The 20,619-nt window shown below is 47.0% G+C and overlaps 1 protein-coding gene and 1 pseudogene across 6 annotated transcripts in view; one reads left to right on the forward strand and one right to left on the reverse strand.

Moving 5' to 3' along the window:
- The window catches only part of KSR1 (kinase suppressor of ras 1), a 171,812-nt gene that overhangs the window by 53,256 nt on the left and 97,937 nt on the right, over positions 1 to 20,619 (forward strand). The gene's annotated exons all lie outside the window — the stretch shown is intronic.
- Positions 18,264 to 19,102, reverse strand: LOC111520768 (annotated as a pseudogene).

Genomic DNA, 20,619 nt, shown 5'->3' on the forward strand with positions numbered 1-20,619 from the left:
AAATAAATAAATAAATAAATAAATAAATAAATAAATAAATAAATAAATAAATAAATAAATAAAAGTAAAAAAATAAAAAGGCCAGAGCCCTTCATTGTGTGTGAAGGGCTATGTTGGAGGAGCGGGGGCAATACCCAGTTTTGGCTTTAATCTCCTTACCTAAGGGTGGGCAGACTTGGCTCAGAGGTAGTGGAGTTCATCATGTAATCCTAGTTTTCAGGACCCGAGGAGTGTAGTACCCTAAGCACCAGCACTTCACCTTGTCCCTCCTCTTGGCACTCAGGGGAACTGGGGAATCTTTCTCTTCACACAAGTTCACCTGGGCCACTGCCTCGAAGCTTGCTGCACCTTGCCCGGAGAGAACTTTTCTGGTTTTCCCTTTTTCCATGGACTTCTGATCCTTTCTTCTGAGGACTGTCAGTTGTGGCAAAACCAAGACTCTAGGAAAACCATCCCTGATTAGTGTGGGAAGGCGGCGGGGCTGCCCCACCAGGGCTCTTCCTGACCACGATTGTCCCAGTGACCTCTGGCACATCACTTCACCTCAGCGAGCCTCAGTTTTCCTGATCTCTAAAAGGGGAGTGTTGATGGTGATAAAACATTCGCTGAAGAGTTGTGAGGACCGAGTGAGTAGACATAAAAAGGCTTGGTTGCCAGTAAAGCATGTGGTACCAGCATGAGTGGTCATTTTGTGTAGTTTAATGGATGGTTTTTAGACACAATGAAATTGGAAAGAGTGTGGGAGCTAGAGAGAAATCCAAGTCCTAACACCGAAGAGCTGAGTGGCCTTAGCTTAAGTTTATTTAGGTAACTTAACCTCCCCAAGCCTCAGTGCCGTCGTCTGTAAAATAGGGCATTTGAGAGGATTTGAGTGAGGCTGCAGTGCCGTCCGTTCAGAGCAGATGCTCTGTTGATGGTTCATTTTTCCAAATGCATGGGTTGGGGGTATGATGTGCTTGGCAGAAGGCTATGAAGAATGCTTATCTAGTGTCTTTTAAAAGTGTACAGATAACCATTTCGTGGCTCAATTCTCTGCAGCAAATGCACTTTAATCCTCCTCTGAGCATCCCGCAGTGCCTGCCAGGCACACTTCTGAGCCAGAGTTATCTCGGTATGGAGTGCCGCACCACCCAGGAGCCATGCGGCATGTTTCCCATTCCTTGATTCTCACAACTGTCTTGAGAGCAGGGAGAAAGCTATTATCCCCATCTGAGAAGACGGAGTCTCAGAAGGTGGGGATGAGCCTGACTGTGCACACTGCACACAACTCTTGGAAAAACAATCTAGAAGCTCTAAAAACACCTTTGCTGTCTGCTTCCTCTGCTGTTTACTTCTTTCTTAGGAAAAAAGTGAGAAGGATGAGGAGTTTCCTGGCTAGAGATTCTAGTGCATCTTGCTCTTGCCGAATGTTTGGCTGTGAAGAGGTAGGCCAAGAAACGTGGGGATAGCTGGCTGGGGCTGGAACACTGGCAGGCAGCTGACTGGACTGTCATGACATCTCAGAGCCCCAAAAGCCTCTTGCCTTTCTCCCAGCCTGAGTGCTCTGGAGGTGCACTCACTCACCGGTGCCGGGAGGTGGAAGACCAGGAGGGTGTGGAGGGTGCGTGCTGCACATGGATGGGAAGGCCGGGAGGGTGTGGAGGGTGCGTGCTGCGCATCGAGCGCTGTGTATGTACTTGGCTGGGAAGAAACTGAACAGCACCGGCAGGTAGGGAGGGAGAGCATCGTTGGTCACCTGGAGTCTGGATCTGAGAAAGACAGGAAAACAGCCTGCTCTCTGGAGCAGTTAGACCCCACTCAGGAGGGGCCTTTGGAGCACTGGACCAAGTTTCCTGCAGGACCTGGGGCGAGGTGGGAGTGGGATGCTTCTGGGCTGGCAGGGCTGGGCTGTGGCTGCTTGGTTGAGGTATCTCCATAGGGAGAATGTGTGATTTAGAGGTAGGTTGGTCAGCTTAGGAAATAGAGGTTCCTGAGGCAAACTTTTTCAGTGCCCAAGCAAGGTTGCCCAGGTGAGAGGGCTCTCAGGGTCAGACTCCTCTGCATCCTGTCTCACCGGCGAGACCATTGCTGTGATGAGCTGCAGGCATCCAGGTTTGTTTGCTCCCTGCCACACATGTGGCAATTCTTAAAACTAGTTTTTGGTCTTAGGATAAGCACACCCGAAAAACATCTGTCTAAGTGTAAGCTTGCTCACCAGGGAGAAAACACTGATTGATGGAGACTTTCTAGGATAGCAGAACCCAAGTGGCTTTGTGCAATTGATAGCAGTCATGTGTATGTTAAGTTAGCTTGAGCCGACTCTTCAGGGCTGGAGTAGACCAGATCCTGAACCCCTTGTCCCCTCATCAAGGTCCTGATGTGCCTCCAGCCTTTGCTTTGATGACCCCAGCAAAACTCCCTGCTCTTTCTCCCTGTAGTGACTTCTTTGTTGCTTTCTGAGCTAGGTTAGGTTTCCATCACTAATCTGTGGAGAAAATGTGTACATCCCAAGCCATTTCCTCCTTCAGAGGAGCTTATAATTTTGGCGTGGAAAATAGAGATGAATATACGCGAAGCATCTGGGGAAGGATGAATTGCTGTACCCTTGCCAGTTTCCAGTGGAACATAAATGTGAGCATTTCTTCTCAGAAGAGGAGGATGCCAGGCATCCTGGAGGGGTGATAAAGTGTCATAGGATTCAGGTTCAATCAAGATGTATTGAGAATGGCCAGGTGCAGTGGCTCACGCCTATAATCCCAGCACTTTGGGAGGCCAAGGCAGGTGGATTACCTGAGGTCGCAGGAGTTTGAGACCAGCCTGGCCAACGTGACAAAACCCCGTCTCTACTAAAAATACAAAAATTAGCTGGATGTGGTGGTGCACGCCTATAATGCCAGCTACTCGGGAGGCTGAGGCAGGAGAATCGCTTGAACCTGGGAGGCGGAGGTTGCAGTGAGCTGAGATCATGCCACTGCACTCCAGCCTGGGCGACAGAGCAAGACTTCATCTCCAAACAAACAAACAAAAAGATGTATTGAGAACCTATGGTAGGCTAGGTTTGTTTGGATCTAGACATCATTCCTTTTCATTTTTTACTTTCTGTTTATATTGTAAAATATTATACAGACTCAGAAAAGTACATAAAACATAAACGTACAGCTTGGTGAATTATCACAAAATGAGCACCCTTGTAACCACCGTCCGAGAAAAGGAACCCTGTCAGAGCCCCCGAAGGCTCCCTGATCATAATCTCTTCTCTTACTGCCACACACAACGTTAGCTTGACTTTAGTAGTAGTTGCCTCCCTGCTTCTTAAAATAACTATTTACCCAAAATATGAATCCCTAAACACTGTAATTCAGTTGTGCCTGTTTTTTGAACTTTCTGCAAGGATAATCATGCTGTATATATTCTTTAGTATCTGGTTTCTTTCATTCAACATTGTTGTGAAATCCGTACATTTTTGTTGTGTGTAGCTGTCATTTGTTCATTTTCTTTTTTTTTTTTTTGAGACGGAGTCTTGCTCTGTCGCCCAGGCTGGAGTGCAGTGGCGCGATCTCAGCTCACTGCAAGCTCCGCCTCCCGGGCCCACGCCATTCTCCTTCCTCAGCCTCCCGAGTAGCTGGGACCACAGGCGCCCGCCACTGCACCCGGCTAATTTTTTGTATTTTTAGTAGAGTCGGGGTTTCACCGTGTTAGCCAGGATGGTCTCGATCTCCTGACCTTGTGATCCACCCGCCTCAGCCTCCCAAAGTGCTGGGATTACAGGCATGAGCCACCGCGTCCGGCCATTTGTTCATTTTCATTGCTGTGTGTTATTCGATTGACTGATGAACACAATTTTTGTATCCATTCTCCTTTTGAACATTTTATATGTTTACATTTTGAGAATATTCCTAAAAAATGCTGTGGGCTAGATGTGGTGGCTCGTGTCTGTAATCCTGACACTTCGGGAGTCTGAGGCAGGAGGATCACCTGGGCCCAGGAGTTCAAGACCAGCCTGGGCAACATAGCAAGACTCCCTCTCTCTAAAAAAAAAATGCTGCCATGAGCATTGTTGGACATGACTCTCGGTCAGCCTGTATTGTGTATATGCATGCACACACTTGTGTTGGGTGTACCCGGAGGTGGAATCACTGCATCTCATCCCATCTTCATATTAACCTTGTAAGCCGATGGGGAGAGTGGCTCACCTTAGCAAGTGTGTGTCTGCTGGCACCCCAGGGAAGCTTTGCTTGCTGTCCTATTACTATACCCCTTGGATTGTCTCTGAGCTTCTCTTGGGAACACATCCTTTTCCAGGTGTTGTGAGGAATTAGAGCAGTAAAGCTTGCTTGCTGCTTACGTTTAACCTCTGCAAGGGGGAATACGGGAGTTGCTTGTAGCCAGTGTGGGGGGCTGGTGAAGAAGGGTGTAGAGCTGTGTTGGGGCACAGCCTGCTCATCACACAGGTCCTCCAGAGTGGACCTGAACACCCAACCCCTTTAATCTTTGGTGTCTGCCTGCAGTGTTTCTTTCCAAGTGGGTTTGGTGCCCTTCCAGCATATTGAGTGGAGAATGGTCAGAAAGGCTGAGGCTTCAGCCGAGTCTCCAGGCCACTGCTTGCGGTGCAGCTAAGCTCTTAATGTGTTTTCATAATCAAAGCAGAAAGGTCCCATTGTGGCGCTAACGCCTTTGCCATAAAGCACTTTTTGTTTCCTAACAAAATTCCAACTCGCAAAAGCAAGTCAGCTTAGCAAAAACACAATACCAATGAATGGCCATTTGCCACTTGCAACAGCTAGGCGAGCTCCCAATAAATAACACTCTGTCAGCTTGTGTTTTATTGGGGTACCCCAAAGACATGAAAATACTTTGCAGGCTACTTGGAGGAAAACAGTAAGATATTAGCAGTCATATTTATCACCCGGGAATTATAACCTGATATCAAGGGGCCATTTAGGGTTTGTTTGGCTACATGTTTCAGAAAATTAAGTAAGGCTGGGGACAGTGGCTCACGCCTGTAATCCCAGCACTTTGGGAGGCTGAGATAGGTGGATCGCCTGAGGTCAGGAGTTCAAGACCAGCCTGGGCAACATGGTGAAACCCTGTCTCTATTAAAAATATAAAAAACTAGCTGGGTGTGGTGGCGTACACCTGTAATCCCAGCTACTCAGAAGGCTGAGGCAGGAGAATCTCTTGAACCCAGGAGGCAGAAGTTGCAGTGAGGAAAGATTGCGCCATTGCACTCCAACCTGGGCGACAAGAGCAAAACTCCATCTCAAAAAAAAAAAAAAAAGAAAAAAAAAAAAAAGAAAAGTAAAGTAACACTGGAAGTAAGGGGTTCTTTTTCTTATGAAACAAAAAGCCCAGAGGCTGACAGTCTTAGGGCTCCATGTTACTGCCTCCTATCTTTTTGCTTTATCATCTTCAGCACAAAGCCTCATACTCCCAAGATGACTGCAATATCTCCAGGCTTCACATTTGCATTTCAGGTAGGAAGGTGGCTTTTGTCAACTGCCTCTTATCCATTTTAATGAGGAAAACTAACTTTCTGGAAGTACCAAGCAATAGGCTTTCCCTTACATTTCACTGGCTAGAACTGGATCACATGGCAACCACTGGTTGTCAGGGTGGCTGGCAGCCGAGCACATTATTATTGGAACAAAATCAGGGATTCCCAAGGTTAAGGAAGGAAAACGAGGATGGGCATGGGAAGGCAGCTAACAGCAGGTGCCATGATTCACTGGATAAAATAGACAGGAAACAAGCTGTTTCATAGAAAGTGAATTTATATTGGGTAACTGAAACATATTCCTGTAAGCACCAAAATGTATTTTAATCATTTTAATTGCAGTCATGCACTGCATTGTCAACAACAGACCACGTGTATGATAGTAATCCCATAAGATTATAGTACTGTACTTTTACTGTACTTTTTCTGTGTTCTGATATGTTTAGATTTGTCTTACAAATGTATTACAGTTGCCTACCATACTCATTACTCTATGATGTTCACACAAAGCCAAAATCACCTAAGACATGTTTCTCAGAATGTACTTCTGGCGTTACACACCGCATGACTGTAGTTTGAGAAGACACATTTTCTTCTAAACAACTTAATGACTTATTCCCTGTTGCTGGGAGCCTCAGTAGGCTCTATTAAGGTGTGGTTTGAACGGCCACTTTGCCTCTCCTATAATGGTCCCAGAAAATTATGCTTTTTAAATCTTGGGTCTACTTCGTAGTTTTTTTTTTTTCCACTTATTCTGTTATTGCTGTCAGGTCTTGTGGCCTCTGTGCATTTACCTCTAGAAACCTGGTTCTTTTCACCTTAAAATGTTCTGCTTTACTATAATCTATGGATGGGAGAAACCAGAGAACCCAACATGGTAGAAATGCATGTGGATTGAGGGAGGAGGCTCTGGGTGAAACCATAGACTCTCCTCTAGGTTAGGTAGGGCTTTCATGAGCAGGCTTAGTCTGTTTTATCAGCTCTGATCTCTTCTGGCCTATCACATGAAATAATTTCCCTTTTTTTTTTTTTCCTTTTTTTGTTAAGGGAAGGAGTTTGAAATCTTCTCCAGTCAAGGCAATATTTAACAATTGGCTCTCCATGGCTGATGTAATGCTAATTTTCTCATCACCATTCAACATAGCTTCCTCCTTACCTCATCTGTCTTTGTGAATGTAGCCCCCATTTTATAAGCACAACCTCTAGAAAACCTGGTTTTATCTTATTAAGAGACCTATCACATCCAGGAAGTTGCCAAAGGAGAAAATCAAGAAAAGGTAGTTGTGTGACATTTGGCTAGTTACCTGATCTCTGTTTTCTCATCTGTGAAAGAGCAATCGTAATGATTGCCTTATGGTCATTGTAAGAAATGAGGATGAGTTAAATGGAATAGTGCCTAGCATGTAGTAAATGCCCAAAAACGCTATTATCATTAATATTATCATCACACACAGATAGGGTGTGTTCAGTGTGGGACTGGGCCACCCTGGGAGAGTGTTTGGATGGAGGCCAATGTGAGCCATATTTACCTGATGAGAAAGATAAATCCATTGTTGGAACAGATGTCTTCATGTGCCTTTGTCCTCACTCCCTTTCTATGATAGTGCAGAGTCTCCCTCCCCGTCCTCCTTCTCCCCCTTTCATCCTTTCTTCCTTCCATCATTTTCATATCTGATTTCAAGAGTAATATATGTTCCTTGTGGAAAATTTGAAAACCATAAAAGAAAATTGAAACACTCTCAAAAATCAGAGAACTTTTCAAAGCTGGGATCATCCTGTACTGTTTGCTCTATAGCCTGCTTTCATTTTTTATTTTCTTTCTTTATTTTTTAATATTTAAAGAGATACATTCTGAGCCACATGTGAAGACCATGACCCATGACGACTTCAGGAGGTCCTGAGAACATGTGCCCGAGGTTGTTGGGTTACAGCTTGGTTTTATACATTTTTGTGAGACAGAGTGACCAGTCTAAACATTAAAACAGAGATCTTAAGACAAAAGAGACTCTTTGTGGCAATAAGATACCAAATTCCAACCTGACTCTAGTATAACATCACATGACAGCAGGCCCTGAAAGAAACAAAAACAAAAGTATTTTATCCTCAAATAGATTTCTTTGATATATTTTGAAATGGCCTGGCAAAGCTGTCTTTTGTGGGGGAAATTTACATTCTGTAGAGAATCCCCTTCCCTTTCTAGCTAATTTTCTGATCCTGAAAAGATTAACTGAGAGCCTAGCACCTTTTAAAGGTCTGAATGGGAAACACTTGCCATCTATTGCCTTTAAGGGTGGCTACCTTTGAGACTTCATCTACATAATAAGAACCTTGGGCTCCACAACCCCTTATCTTAACCCAGACACTCCTTTCTATTGATTCCAGGTCTTTAATAACTCTTTTTCTTTTTTGTTTTCCTTTTTTTTTTGAGCCAGAGTCTCACTCACTCTATGGCCCAGGCTGGAGTGCAGTGGTGTGATCTCGGCTCACTGCATCATCCACCCCCTGGGTTCAAGTGCACACACCATGACTGGATAATTTTATACTTTATTAGTAGAGATGGGACTTTGCCACGTTGCCCTGGCTGGTCTCGAACTCCTGATCCTGAGCTCAAGCAATCCGCCCACCTTGGCCTCCCAGGATGCTGGGACTACAGGCTTGGGCCACTGCACCTGGCTGATAATAATTCTTTCATTTTTCTTGGACAATAAACTACGGGTATTATTGAGTACCGCTCCTGTGTAACATTTCATCAGATGGATTTCAACCTGCAGTTGGAAGAGACCACTGAGGATCGAAGATAGATTGTTTTCCTGGGTGAGCTCAGGGAATCGACCCTTGGCCCACTTCTGTATTGTAAGACTTGCTTTTTTCTGACTAAGGGACTGAGTGCATTGCAGTTGGGTCCCTATGTTATGTAATTATGGGGGTTGTAAGCTTGGATTTTAAGTGCAAGATTTGGGGCCTGGGATGATTTCAGATATAGGCAAGAATGGAAAAATAATGATTGTAAGCTAAAGCAGTAACACGATTCAAGCTATTTATTCATTTGGTCATTATTGAGGACCTGCTGTATGCCACCACATGAGGCTAGATGTCCTTGATACGGAAATAAATAAGAAGACCTTCTAGTTTCAGACAGCATCTGTCTCAGTGAGTGAAGACTTAAAAAACCAATTCATGCGGTAGGCTGTTAGAGATGCTCTCACTGAAATCTATCCTGTCCCCAAAAGGAGTCTGAAGGAGGGGGTTGGCAAGCGGGGAGCTGGCAAAGGCTGTGTAGGGAGCAGGACATTCTAGGTGGAGAGAGCCTCTAAACAAGGCCCCAGAGGTGTGAAACAGCTTGGATAGATTAGCTTAGCAGCAATGAAGCAATAGCTACACCTTTTCATTTCTCAATCCATTTAATACTGGGTGGAGTAGCTGCACTTGTGAAATTTGGCGTGAACCTTAATATTCTTAAAGTGAAAGAAAAAGGCAGAAGGTATGTTATTTCGAAAGCATCCTATAGTTTTCTTTCTGTTCTTTCTCTGGGAAAGTGTAGCTCTCCTCCGGAAAAACGTAGCAGTGGTTTCTGTTAACTCTGGTGTTTGCTGTCTGCCTGCTGGCCCAGGGCCCATTCATCATCTGAGTACCCCCTCTTCACAAGGCACTGTGCCGGTGGGGCTCAGAGCCTGACCTTGCTAGGCTCTTGTAATCTGGGGAGGTGGACATCTATGTTGATAGTTGATGTTCTGTGCCGACAAGTTCTGTGGGAAAGTGGAGGTAGGAGCAAGAACTGTGTTGGCAGGAGTCGGGAAAGCTTAAGGCTGCGATGCTCAAAGGAGAGGGTAAGTGATGGACACTCCCTAGACCCTCCTCCCTCTCCACCAAAGGCATAGCCTTCATAGTGCTGGAAATGTTCCCTATTCCTCCATTGTGCTGTGGTGGGAAAAAGACAGGGAAAGAGCCCTCCAGGGAACTGGCGTTTGTTGTGGCCTGCACTGGCTGGGTCCTGGAGTAGGATGTGTGCATCATTAGCCCTGCATAGCATACTAGCAGTGAGGAAGTGACCACTCAGGTGTTGGGTGATGTGTCTAGGGTCACATTACCTAGAAGAGTGGCAGGGCTGCACTTGCTGCAGGCTTGCTTGACCCTGAAGCCTTAAAAAGACCCTGAAGGGTATAGTTCCTCTCACCATACCGTGGGCTGCAGAACTCACTTCTGGGCCTTGTAAGACCGCTAGTGGGTAGTGGTGAGTAGTGGTGACAGTGGGAGGAGCAATACCTGAACAGAGGCTGCCCTAAATAATGGCTTGTGGTGGTCAGCGCCTGGAAGCCCTGGGTGTGGTTCCCTGCAGAGAGGAGTTCTGAAGCCTCAGAAATGAGGTTTTTGTTTTGTTAAAATTGTCTTGGTCACCCGCTCTCCAGTTGCAGGTCAAGGCCTGCCCTGTGGCTCAAGTATGGGGCCACATGGAGGTTGAATCAACTGCTCACTTAGTGCTCCCAGGGGAGGGAGGACAGGCAATCCCTCCAGGATTGTTTAGTTCAGCAGTACTCCTCCCCACACCTGTGTTACAGCTGAGGCAAGGAGGCCCCTTCAACCCCAGGCATTTGGTGATTCTATCATGTTGGCATGGTTTCTTCTCTGAGCTGGCCGTGGTGTGTTTGGTGCCAAGAATGGGCAGCCTGAGTGGTGATGGTCAGTCGGTGACACTTTGTCAGTCCCTGGACCCCAGCTGTCCACGTTCTCTGCACAGCCCAGTCCTGATGCTTGCTTGTGGGGCCTGCATTGTGAGTGTTTAGAGCTGACAGATTTGTGGGGGATTTCTGCCACTGATAAAACCAAACCAAAAAGCAAGGAGCTCTACTCAGCTGTATGATTATTTAAGCTACAAACTGAGACAGGTTGTAGTGAGGGACCTAGAGTCTAAGACCAAAGGAAAGGCCATGGCACAAGCTTTGAACGTGGGCCCCACCACCTGAGAGCTGTGAGCTTTGGGAGGAGCTCTTCATCCAGCCCAGCTGGGAGTGGGGATAGTAAAACTGTTCCCCCAGCCAGGAGTGGGGATAGTAATACTGAACCTGTCAGGGCTGCTGTTAGACTATGGGGACTCGGTGCAGCAGAGTCTCTGTAAATGGCAGGGGTGACACTTTGCAGATGGGAGAAGGGAATAAACTGCAGTTGGTGTCAGGCCCTTTGCTGCACCCTTTATGCCGAATTATTTCATTTCACTCCATAACACCTCTGAAATAGGCTACACTGTTCCCATTTGACAGACACCAAAATGAGTTTCAGAGAGTTTCTGAAACTTGTCTAAGTTCATGTAGGAAATGGAGTTTAACTTTCAAATTCTTTCCACCTTGCCATGAGAAAATTTCCATTCCTGCAGAAGATGGCCTTCTATAAAGGGCACCAAAGGGATTAGGGATTTAAGTCACACCCTGGGACATACTCCTAGATCCAAGTGGTTTCTGTATCTTGTTATAGACCAGACAGTAGCAAATGCAATAGGTAAATTTATGTGCCTGTGGAGGGGAGAACTAATTTTTTCCCCTCCCTGGACATTAACTCTGGAAAGCTTAATCTTCTAAAGCTTAATCTTTAGAAAGGGCTCAGAAACTCTGCTTGGTGCGCATAATAAGTGCTGTGTGCCCTAAGGCATTTGTTAGATAAAACGAAAATAAATAAATAAATAAAATGCTAATGACGCCGCCAGCCCTGAAGTCTCCTTGTCTCTGCTGGCTTTTCCGTGCAGAATAGGCACAGTGGAGCTTTGTTCTTCTGCCCCTTTGTCTGGACGAGGCCCCTCTGGGGCTCACTCACAGGCAGGGAGGCCAGGCCATTCCCGCCCAGGTTTCCCAGGCCCCACTGCCTGCAGCTCTCACTGGCCTCCTGTTCCCGAGTGTGGGGCGGCCCCCTTTCAGTGGATGGGAGGGGTGCTGCCTTCCTCCTTACCTATTTCTCCCAGTGGCAAAAAGGGGCTGAGAGTAGGTAGCTGGAGGGTGCGGGAGACGGTGTGATTCCCTGTTTGCCAGTTGACCTAACTGGAATCTTCCTGAAATCAGTGTATCCCTGTGAGCAGAGCAGCAGGCACTATGGGCTGTTTGGCCTTGGGTTCGCTTCATGCCTTGGGCAGTCTGTGGAATGGAAGCCTGGTCCTTAAGCACTGGTGGCTGTCACCAGCAGGAAGTTTGTTCAGCACCGTGGTTCTGAACCCTGTCCTCATGTTTGAGTCACCTGGGTGCTTTTAAAAGACATCCCTATCAGGAGGAGCACAGCCCTGGACCAGCTGACTTAGTACCTGTGGAGTGGGAACTGGTCCAGGCATCTCTGTCTGTATACCCGCTCCAAGGGATTCTGATACATAGGGAGGGTGGAAAGCCCCTGGTTAGGATACCCGAGCCGAAAGGGCTGCTCAGGAGTTGCTCGTTCCACCCTTCAGTTTACCCATGAGGACAATGAGTTGACAGATGCCATTGTTTTTTTTGAAACAGGGTCTAGCTCCATTGCCCAGGTTGGAGTGCAGTAGCACACTGGAGTCCTGACTTCCTGGACTCAGGCAAGCCTCATGCCTCAGCCTCTTGAGTAGCTGGGACCACAGACATGAGCCAGCATGCCTGGCTAGTTTTTGAGTTTTTTTGTAGAGATGGGGTCTCACTGTGTTGCCCCGGCTTTTCTCAAACTCCTAGGCTCAAGTGATCCACCTGCCTCAGGCTCTCAAAGCATGAGGATTACAGGTGTGAGCCACCACGCTTGGCCAGCAAAGGGTACTCTGATGGAGGCGGGTGGGTTAGAACCAGGTCTCCTGAAGTCTGAGCTCCCAAAGCACTGCCTGTTGCCCCGTTAATCCACATTCTCATGGCTATGGGAAAGGCAGGCAGTTGGAATTATGATGTTAATGATAAAAATGTCTGCTCATCACCCATGCTGGTAGGGAGACGAGTTTTAGTTAGGTTTAATTTCTCTGTTCTTTCCTTTCCCTGGCACATATTTACCATCACATCTTTTCACATGACATCACAAGTATTGATTTTCTAGGCCATGAGTTCTCGGAGGGCAGGTTCTGGGTAATGGCTGGGTTTTTGTTACAGTCATTGTTGTACACTGGTACCTGGCCAGAGCAAGCTTTCAATAAATGTTGTGGAGTGGAAAGGTGGATACCAGACCCCGAGCCTTGAGCCTGGCAGAGCGTCGCTCTGAGCTCCTGGGTTAAGTGGGTCAAGGCAGCTACCCTTTGCACTTGGGGCAAGTTCACATGAAAAATCCATAGACAGGCAGAGTCAGGAAAAACAGAACTGAGAAGGGGCTATGAACTTGATCCTAGGAATACTGGCTTACCTAAAAATAAACAACTACACGATCCTCCACACAGCTTCGGCCCCCGCTCCCCGTGGCCTTCCCGCCCAGCTCGCCTTTGCAGTGAGCAGATCCAGTATACATGTCACAGCTGGAATCTGGCTTGTGTTTGGAAATAAACAACTTGGCCCCTCTCTCTGCCTGGGATTTTCCTTTATCAGGAGATGCTCAAAAGCCACCACCCGAGATGAGGTGTTTCTTTCCAGCAGAGATGAGATGTTCTTTTCAGCAGCCTGCCTGAGAGCTCCAGGGAAAAGAGGGAGGATTTTGTGGTGGGACAAACAGCTTTACATTGTCCTTTTCTGGTTGCTATTTGGAGAGGGCTTGAGGGAGTAGGCTGGATATGAAATAATTTGAGGGGTGAAAGCAGAGGACTAATCCACCAACCCCCCAGCAAGACTGCAGTTGGGGAAAGTCTCTGTCTTGTGGGGGGAGACACCATAGATAGAGAGCAATGGGTGTACCGCTCTGAATGCTGGCTGCCCAGTTAGGTTGCTTTTTGCAGGGTGGCCTGTCCTCAGGCAGCAGCCAGGCAACATTTTGGGGAGAGTAGCTCAGGGGATTCCTGTGTTTCTGCTATAGCTAGTTCAGAGTACTAAGAAAAAAAAAAGCATCGTGCTATCATCATGTTAGGTAGAAACTGGCAGTTCAGAAATGCATGCATGGGGAGGGGCCTCCTCTCCCACACAGGGCCCTGGGGAGTGTAAATTGGTACAGCTACTCTCAAGAGAAACTTGACTAGATATGGTGAAGTTAGGGATACACATGCCCTATAGCCAAAAATTTTACTTCTAGTCTAGTGTGTGTACTGGAAAAACTAGCATGCAAGTGCTCAAGGAGAAATAGATGTACATTGTAGCATTTTTGGTGATGATGAAAAGCTAGAAGGGACCTAAAAGCCTATTAGCCGGGAAATATATCAATAAATGATGGTTTACACAATGTAATACTTTTCACCAGTTCCATCTGACTTACATGAACCAGCCCAACTACATTTAAGAAAAATGTTAGTAGAAAGGTTGAAGAATATCTGTAGTAATTATACCATTTCTGTAAGGTTAAAAAAAAAAAAACAAAAACAAAGAGATACCATTTTTGTGTTTGAGTTATTTAGAAAATGAGAGACATGTTGCTGCCATCAAGTTGCTCACAGTCTAATGGGGAAAATTGGCAAATAAATAGCTGGAGGCTTCCAGATAGTGAATGTTGATGTTATTGACCAAGTTCCTTGTCTTGCAAGATATGACCAGTTTGGAGGGGATATTAGATAAAATGGAGTTCAAATAACAGTAACTCAAACAAGTTAATTTTTCTTACACGTAAAAGAAGTCTGGATGTAGGTAACCCAACATCAGTGTGGTGGATCCACAAAGTTATTAGGAACTCAGGATCCTTCCAGCTCACTCTTCTGCCATTCCTTGTCCTTATGTTCCTAGATGGCTGCTGGAGCTCCAGCTTTCACATCAGCTTTCCAGGGAGCAGGATGGATGAACTGGAGAAGGATGTGTCCTCTAAATATTCCTTTTCAAATTACAGAATGTAGTACTTTGTGGCACTTCCATTTATGTGTCATTGGCCAGGTATTAGTCACACAGCTACACCTACCTGCAATGGGCCAGCTAAAACCTCAGCATTCTGTTAGGAAGAAAGGAGAGCGGAAAGTGGGAGGCCACCTCTAGATGATGAAAGATGAGATAATGAGTTTGGGTACCTCTGGCCCATGCAAGCTGGCCATTCATTTGGGGGTTAGATTGGGGCTGGAGCTTATGAGAGGAATGGGGTTCAGAGTTTTCTAAATTGGGAGGCATCAGCATGTAGGTGATTGTGGGAGTCCTGGGAAGGAGGCTGCTGAGTTGTCAGAAGGGTAGGAGAACTGGGAAGCTAGAGGTGGGCATGTCTGGGAGGAGAGACCACCTGGCCAGATGCCCCAGTGAGGTCAAGCAGGATGAGGGTGGGAGTGAGAACATGGATTCTGAGGGCTTCTGCAAGAGCAGTTTTGGTGGAGTAGAGAGACTAAGGTCAGTGGAGGAGTAATATTGAACAGCTGAGGAAATGTGTCAAGATCTTTGAACTCGAAGGGAATGAGAGAGAGAAAGAGGAGTTGAAGAGAAAGTATTTCTTAAGGCCAGAAAGATTTGAATGCAGGTTTGGAGGCTGAAGGACAGCTAGACCTCCCCTCCCCATCCTCTTCCCAAGGAGGGCGGTAATGATGGGAGGTGAGGATAGGCAAATCTAGCAAGTACAGGCCAGTGGCCTCCAGTGTCTCTGCAACAGGGCTTGTAGAACATGAAACTGGTGAGATGCTGCCCCAGGAATTGGGGAAGAGCGAGGAATTAGATAGGATCAAGTCAAAGAACTGCTAAGCCAGAGGAAGTAGGTCAAAACCTAAAACTTTGGATGTCCCCAACCCACCTGCACACTGGGTTTCCTCCCGTAGCAATTACAGGAGCAGAGAAGAAGAGATTACCCAGGATTAGAAGGCTGCAGGCAGAGTGGCAGGAAAAGGCAGGGAGGGGGGCTGTGGGGTCCTGGAGTGGCAGTGGTGTTGTGGAGTTCAAGCAGGGTATATTACATTATGCTATAAGGTGGAAAAGGGTGGGGCACATTTTAGAAATATTCCCATTAGAAATGGTAAGAAAGAAAAAAGTCTTGTGCCCATGAAGTTGTAAATGTCAGAGCATTGTCTCATCGTTACTGAAAATGTGATCATTCCAGACACACAGAACTGTGCTCTCAGTCACCCGCATCAGTGCTTCTGTATATTCTGAGTTGCATTAATTTTCAGGTCACTTATTTAATATGAAAGTGTGCCTGCTTGTTACTTGGTAGCAGACCTGGGAGCCAGGTGGCCTGGGTTCAGATCCCAGCTCTGCCTCTTACTGTGTGAACTTGGACGGGGCTGTGTACAGTCAAGCAGGTTGTGCACTGTACAACGTGGTGAAGGGTTCCTGAAATCCAGACTACCCTTATTGCCAGGAATATGCCTTTTGTGGGTCTGTGCTGTGTATGTGCAGAGGATGTGAGGCACTCTTTCACCTTGCACAAAGGCACTGCATGGGTTGGTTCTGGCTCTGGCTTTGGGCAAGTTACCTCTGCACATCAGTTTCTTCTTTCGTTGGGAGAATAAATGAGTTACCACGTGTAATGTACTTGGAACAGTGCCTGACACATGGCTAAGAACCATGGTAAGGATTAGATGCTGATTATATGTAGTAGCGGAATGAACTGAGCCTCCTGGGTCTCCTCTGAAGGCTTATCTTGAGTTTCCCAAAGCCTGGCATTTAGGAGAGGATATAGCTCTCCACCCCTTACAGTTTGGTCACTGAGTTTGCATTTTTTTTCCCAAAGATTACAAAGATTTCCAAAGGTTCTCTAAACCTTAAGCTTTTCCAGGTTGCAGCTGCTTAATCTGAAGGTAGCTGACCTTGGTGTTCCTGGTGCCTTCTTCATCTGAAAGAGGATGAGGTAGTTGGGGCTAAGGACACCCCAGGTAGTCTAGCAAGATTTGCCATTCAGACATTTGTGTAAATCTTCTCCCTAAACATCAAACTGGAGAAATATAGGTGTGCTATAGGGAGAATGAAAACAGCCCTTTCCAATTTGGGACAATTTGCTTGGAAGGTGGGGCCTTACCCCTATGGCATCCGGATCTATTCGGTAACTGCAACCTTCTTCTTTCTTTTTTTGGTTTTTCTTTCTCATGATTCTTGTATGAATTCTAATTAAGAGACATTACATTCAGAATTACAGCACTCATAGTGATAATTTTCAGAAGACTATAACAACTTCTTTGCCACTTAAGGGGTACAAAGGGTGCAGCTGTTTCTCTGAATGAATTCTTAAATAAATTACTACTACTGTGTCTGGAATTGGTGGTTCTTGGTCTCACTGACTTCAAGAATGAAGCCACGGACCCTCGCGGTGAGTGTTACAGTTCTTAAAGATGGTGTGTCCGGAGTTTGTTCCTTCAGATGTTCAGATGTGTCTGGAGCTTCTTCCTTGCGGTGGGTTCATGGTCTCGCTGACAGGAGTGAAGCTGCAGACCTTCGCGGTGAGTGTTACAGCTCTTAAAGGCAGCACGTCTGGAGTTGTTCGTTCTTCCCAGTGGGTTCGTGGTCTCGTGGTCTCGCCAGCTTCAGGAGTGAGCTGCAGACCTTTGCGGTGAGTGTTACAGCTCATAAAGGCAGTGTGGACCCAAAGAGTGAGCAGCAGCAAGATTTATTGCAAAGAGCGAAAGAACAAGCCTTCCACACTGTAGAAGGGCACCCAGTGGGTTGCCTCCTGCTGGCTCGGGCAGCCTGCTTTTATTCCCTTATCTGACCCTACACACATCCTGCTGATTGGTCCATTTTATAGAGAGCTGATTGGTCCATTTTACAGAGAGCTGATTGGCCTGTTTTGACAGAGTACTGATTGGTGCATTTACAATCCTTGAGCTAGACATAGAGTGCTAGACAGAAAAGATCTCCAAGTCCCCACTAGGTTAGCTAGACACAGAGTTATCTACAGAGTACCAGTTGGTGTATTTACAAACCCTGAGCTAGACACAGAGTGCTGATTGGTGCGTTTACAATCCTTGAGCTAGACACACAGTGCTAGACAGAAAAGTTCTCCAAGTCCCCACTAGGTTAGCTAGATACAGAGTACCAATTGGTGTATTTTCAAACCTTGAGCTAGGCACAGAGTACTGATTGGTGCATTTACAAACCCTGAGCTAGACACAGAGTGCTGATTGGTGCGTTTACAATCCCTTAGCTAGAGCCCAGGTGGCCTCACCCAGTGGATCCCGCACCAGACTGCAGTGGAGCTGCCTGCCAGTCCCCAGCAGCGCCTGCACTCCTCAGCCCTTGGGCGGTTGATGGGACCAGGCGCCATGGAGCAGGGGACAGCGCCCATGGGGGAGGCTCCACTGCAGTGGGGGAGCTCAGACATGGTGGACTGCAGGTCCCCAGCCCTGCCGCGTGGGAAGGCAGCTAAGAATTTGAGTGCAGGGCTGGCAGCGGACACTGCTGGGGGACCCGGGGCAACCTCCGCAGCTGCTGGCCTGGGTGCTAAGCCCCTCACTGCCCTGGGCCGGTAGCGCAGGCCAGCCGCTCCGTGTGCGGGCGTGGAGCCTGCACCCGCACCCGCACCCGCTGGAACTCGTGCTGGCCTGTGAGCGCTGCATGCAACCCGGGTTCCCGCCCACACCTCTTCCTCCACACCTCCCCCCAAGCAGAGGGGGCCGGCTCCTAGCCTTGGCCAGCCCAGAGAGAGGCTCCCACAGTGCAGTGGCGGGCTGAAGGGCTCCTCAAGCGCCACCAGAGTGGACCCCGAGGCTGAGGAGGTGCCGAGAGCAAGGGCTGCTAGCACGTTGTCACCTCTCATTACCACTTGGATTTTCCTATTTGTAGCTGTGTTACAGGTTACTGACCGCAAGTCCATGTTCCAGACATTCTTTGCCAACACAGATTAATTAAAAGAGAGCCACCCCCAAAGTCTTAGGGTGAATTGGGAAAGAGGAAAGAGGCCATTCCTTGGTAAAACTTTGTAGTTTTCTTTCCCAATACGTCTTCTTTTTATTGAGAACTTCCGTTTTTATCCTGTGTTCCTCCTCTGCCATCTCACACTCTCGCACCATCTGCTGGATTTTGGCCACAATGTACCTCATTCATTTGTATCAGTTGCAGTTGTCAGATGGACATTTGTTGATGGTATTCTTCCTCATGCATCTTCTTTAAAGCACCTTCCTGAGAGGTTTTGCTCCTGTAGTTTTTATTGGCTGTTATTCTGACAGCTGAACACCAGGGTTCAGGTTGAGAGGTCCTCTTAACCTGAAAACGTATGGACTCTTTCTCATCATTGCGCAGTTCTGTATTTGAAACAGCAAATGATTCTTGGGCCCTGGCGTCGGGGTGGTATTCGGGCTCCTCCTGGGGGGCGGCTGGGGCTTTGCAGGATGTAGAGCTGCTCCAGCAGCATGCTGGTGATCTCCTTCCCTAGGACATGGGTACTCAGGAGGGGCGGACGCTGCCTTTCACCTTCTCTCTCCTTTCATGGGCCATAATTGTTTTGGTCCGAGCCTTGATGTTCTCCCAGCACTTCTTCAGCTGTTTGAAATCTGGCAGGGACAGCTCGGCTGAGAGTTGTATTTGTGGGCCAGCGCCTGCAAGTACATTGCTTAAGGCCAATAGTTCGTGCATTACTTTTCTTACATTCCAGCACATATTTGTACTTTTCTACTAAAGCCAGCAGGGTGCTCTTTTCTAGTTCTAAGAAATATTTGGCAGGTTTTATAATTTCATTGTTTTGCATTTTCCATTATATTTCTCCTGGCCGCTAGCTATCCTGTAATCCCAGCTACTTGGAAAGCTGAGGCAGAAGGACTGCTTAAGCCCAGGAGGTCAAGGCTACAGTGAGCCATGTTTGCACCACTGCACTCCAGCCTGGATGACAAAAGGAGACACTGCAGCGGCGTGCCCCGCCCCCCCCCCCCCTTTTTTTTCTTTTTTGAGACAGAGTCTTTCTGTGTCACCTAGGCTGGAGTGCAATGGCATGATCTTGGCTCACTGCAACCTCCGCCTTCTGGGTTCAAGCAATTCTCCTGCCTCAGCCTTCTGAGTAGCTGGAACTACAGGTGCCAGCCACCATGCCTGGCTAATTTTTGTATTTTTAGTAGAGATGGGGTTTCACCATGTTGGCCAGGCTGGTCTTGAACTCCTGACCTCAAGTGATCTGCCCACCTTGGCCTGGCAAAGTGCTGGGATTACAGGCATGAGCCGTGCCTGGCCTGACTTCTTGTTTGGGGCACAGATCAGACTGTATAAGAATCATGAGAAAAACAGTAATATATTGGGCTTTCACCAAATGATTTATCCTGGTCAGCACTATCTTTAGAAGACATAAATTTCCATAGTTTCTTGATTTTAGGATATATTTCATAGTTTAATGTTTCTGAAATTGGGAGGGTTTGTATGATATCTTTAATGTAGTGTTTCTTTGCTGTCTCCACATGCTGTTATTACATTGGTTATGTGTCTCATAAACGAACATCCCTACCTCTTGTGGGTCATCCAGGGTGGAATTTGTTTTATTGGTCAGTAGAAAAGGCTCTGACCTAATTAGCGTATCGAGTAGGTATTCTGTGTAAGTTAATGCATTTATTTTATTTTTTATTATTTTTGAGATGGAGTCTTACTCTGTTGCCAAGGCTGGAGGGCAGTGGTGCCATCACAGCTCACTACAGCCTCCGCCTACTGGGGTTCAAGCGATTCTCGTTCCTTAGCCTCCTGAGTAGCTGGGATTACAGGTGCATGCCACCATACCTGGGTAATTTTTGTATATTTAGTAGAGAGAGGATGTCACCATGTTGGCCAGGCTGGTCTCAAACTCCTGACCTCAGGTGATCCGCCCACCTCAACCTCCCAAAGTGCTGGGATTACGGGCGTGAACCACTGTGCCTGGCCAAGTTAACACATTTAGTCTTTGGGAGAAACTGAAGCTCAGGACTAGGTCAGTAATTTGTTAAAGGTCACACCGCTAGAATAGAGTAGATCCAGTACGTGAGCCCAGCTCTGTCTAACCATGATGTTCAGTTCTTTCTCCATCCCAGGAGAGACCTGTACTACTTCTCTTCTGGCTTCTGCTGTTTTTTTAAGCCTAGGATGCCCTCTTCTCTTCCTATTGAAACTTCATTTATGGGCCAGGCACTGTGACTCACATCTGTAATCCCAGTGCTTTGGGAGGCAAAGAAGGGAGGATCTCTTGAACCTAGGAGTTTGAGACCAGCCTGGGCAAGATGGTGAGACTCTGCCTCTACAAAAATTAAAAAA

This window comes from Piliocolobus tephrosceles, chromosome 16, assembly GCF_002776525.5.
Source record: "Piliocolobus tephrosceles isolate RC106 chromosome 16, ASM277652v3, whole genome shotgun sequence".
In the NCBI taxonomy this organism is placed as follows: domain Eukaryota; kingdom Metazoa; phylum Chordata; class Mammalia; order Primates; family Cercopithecidae; genus Piliocolobus; species Piliocolobus tephrosceles.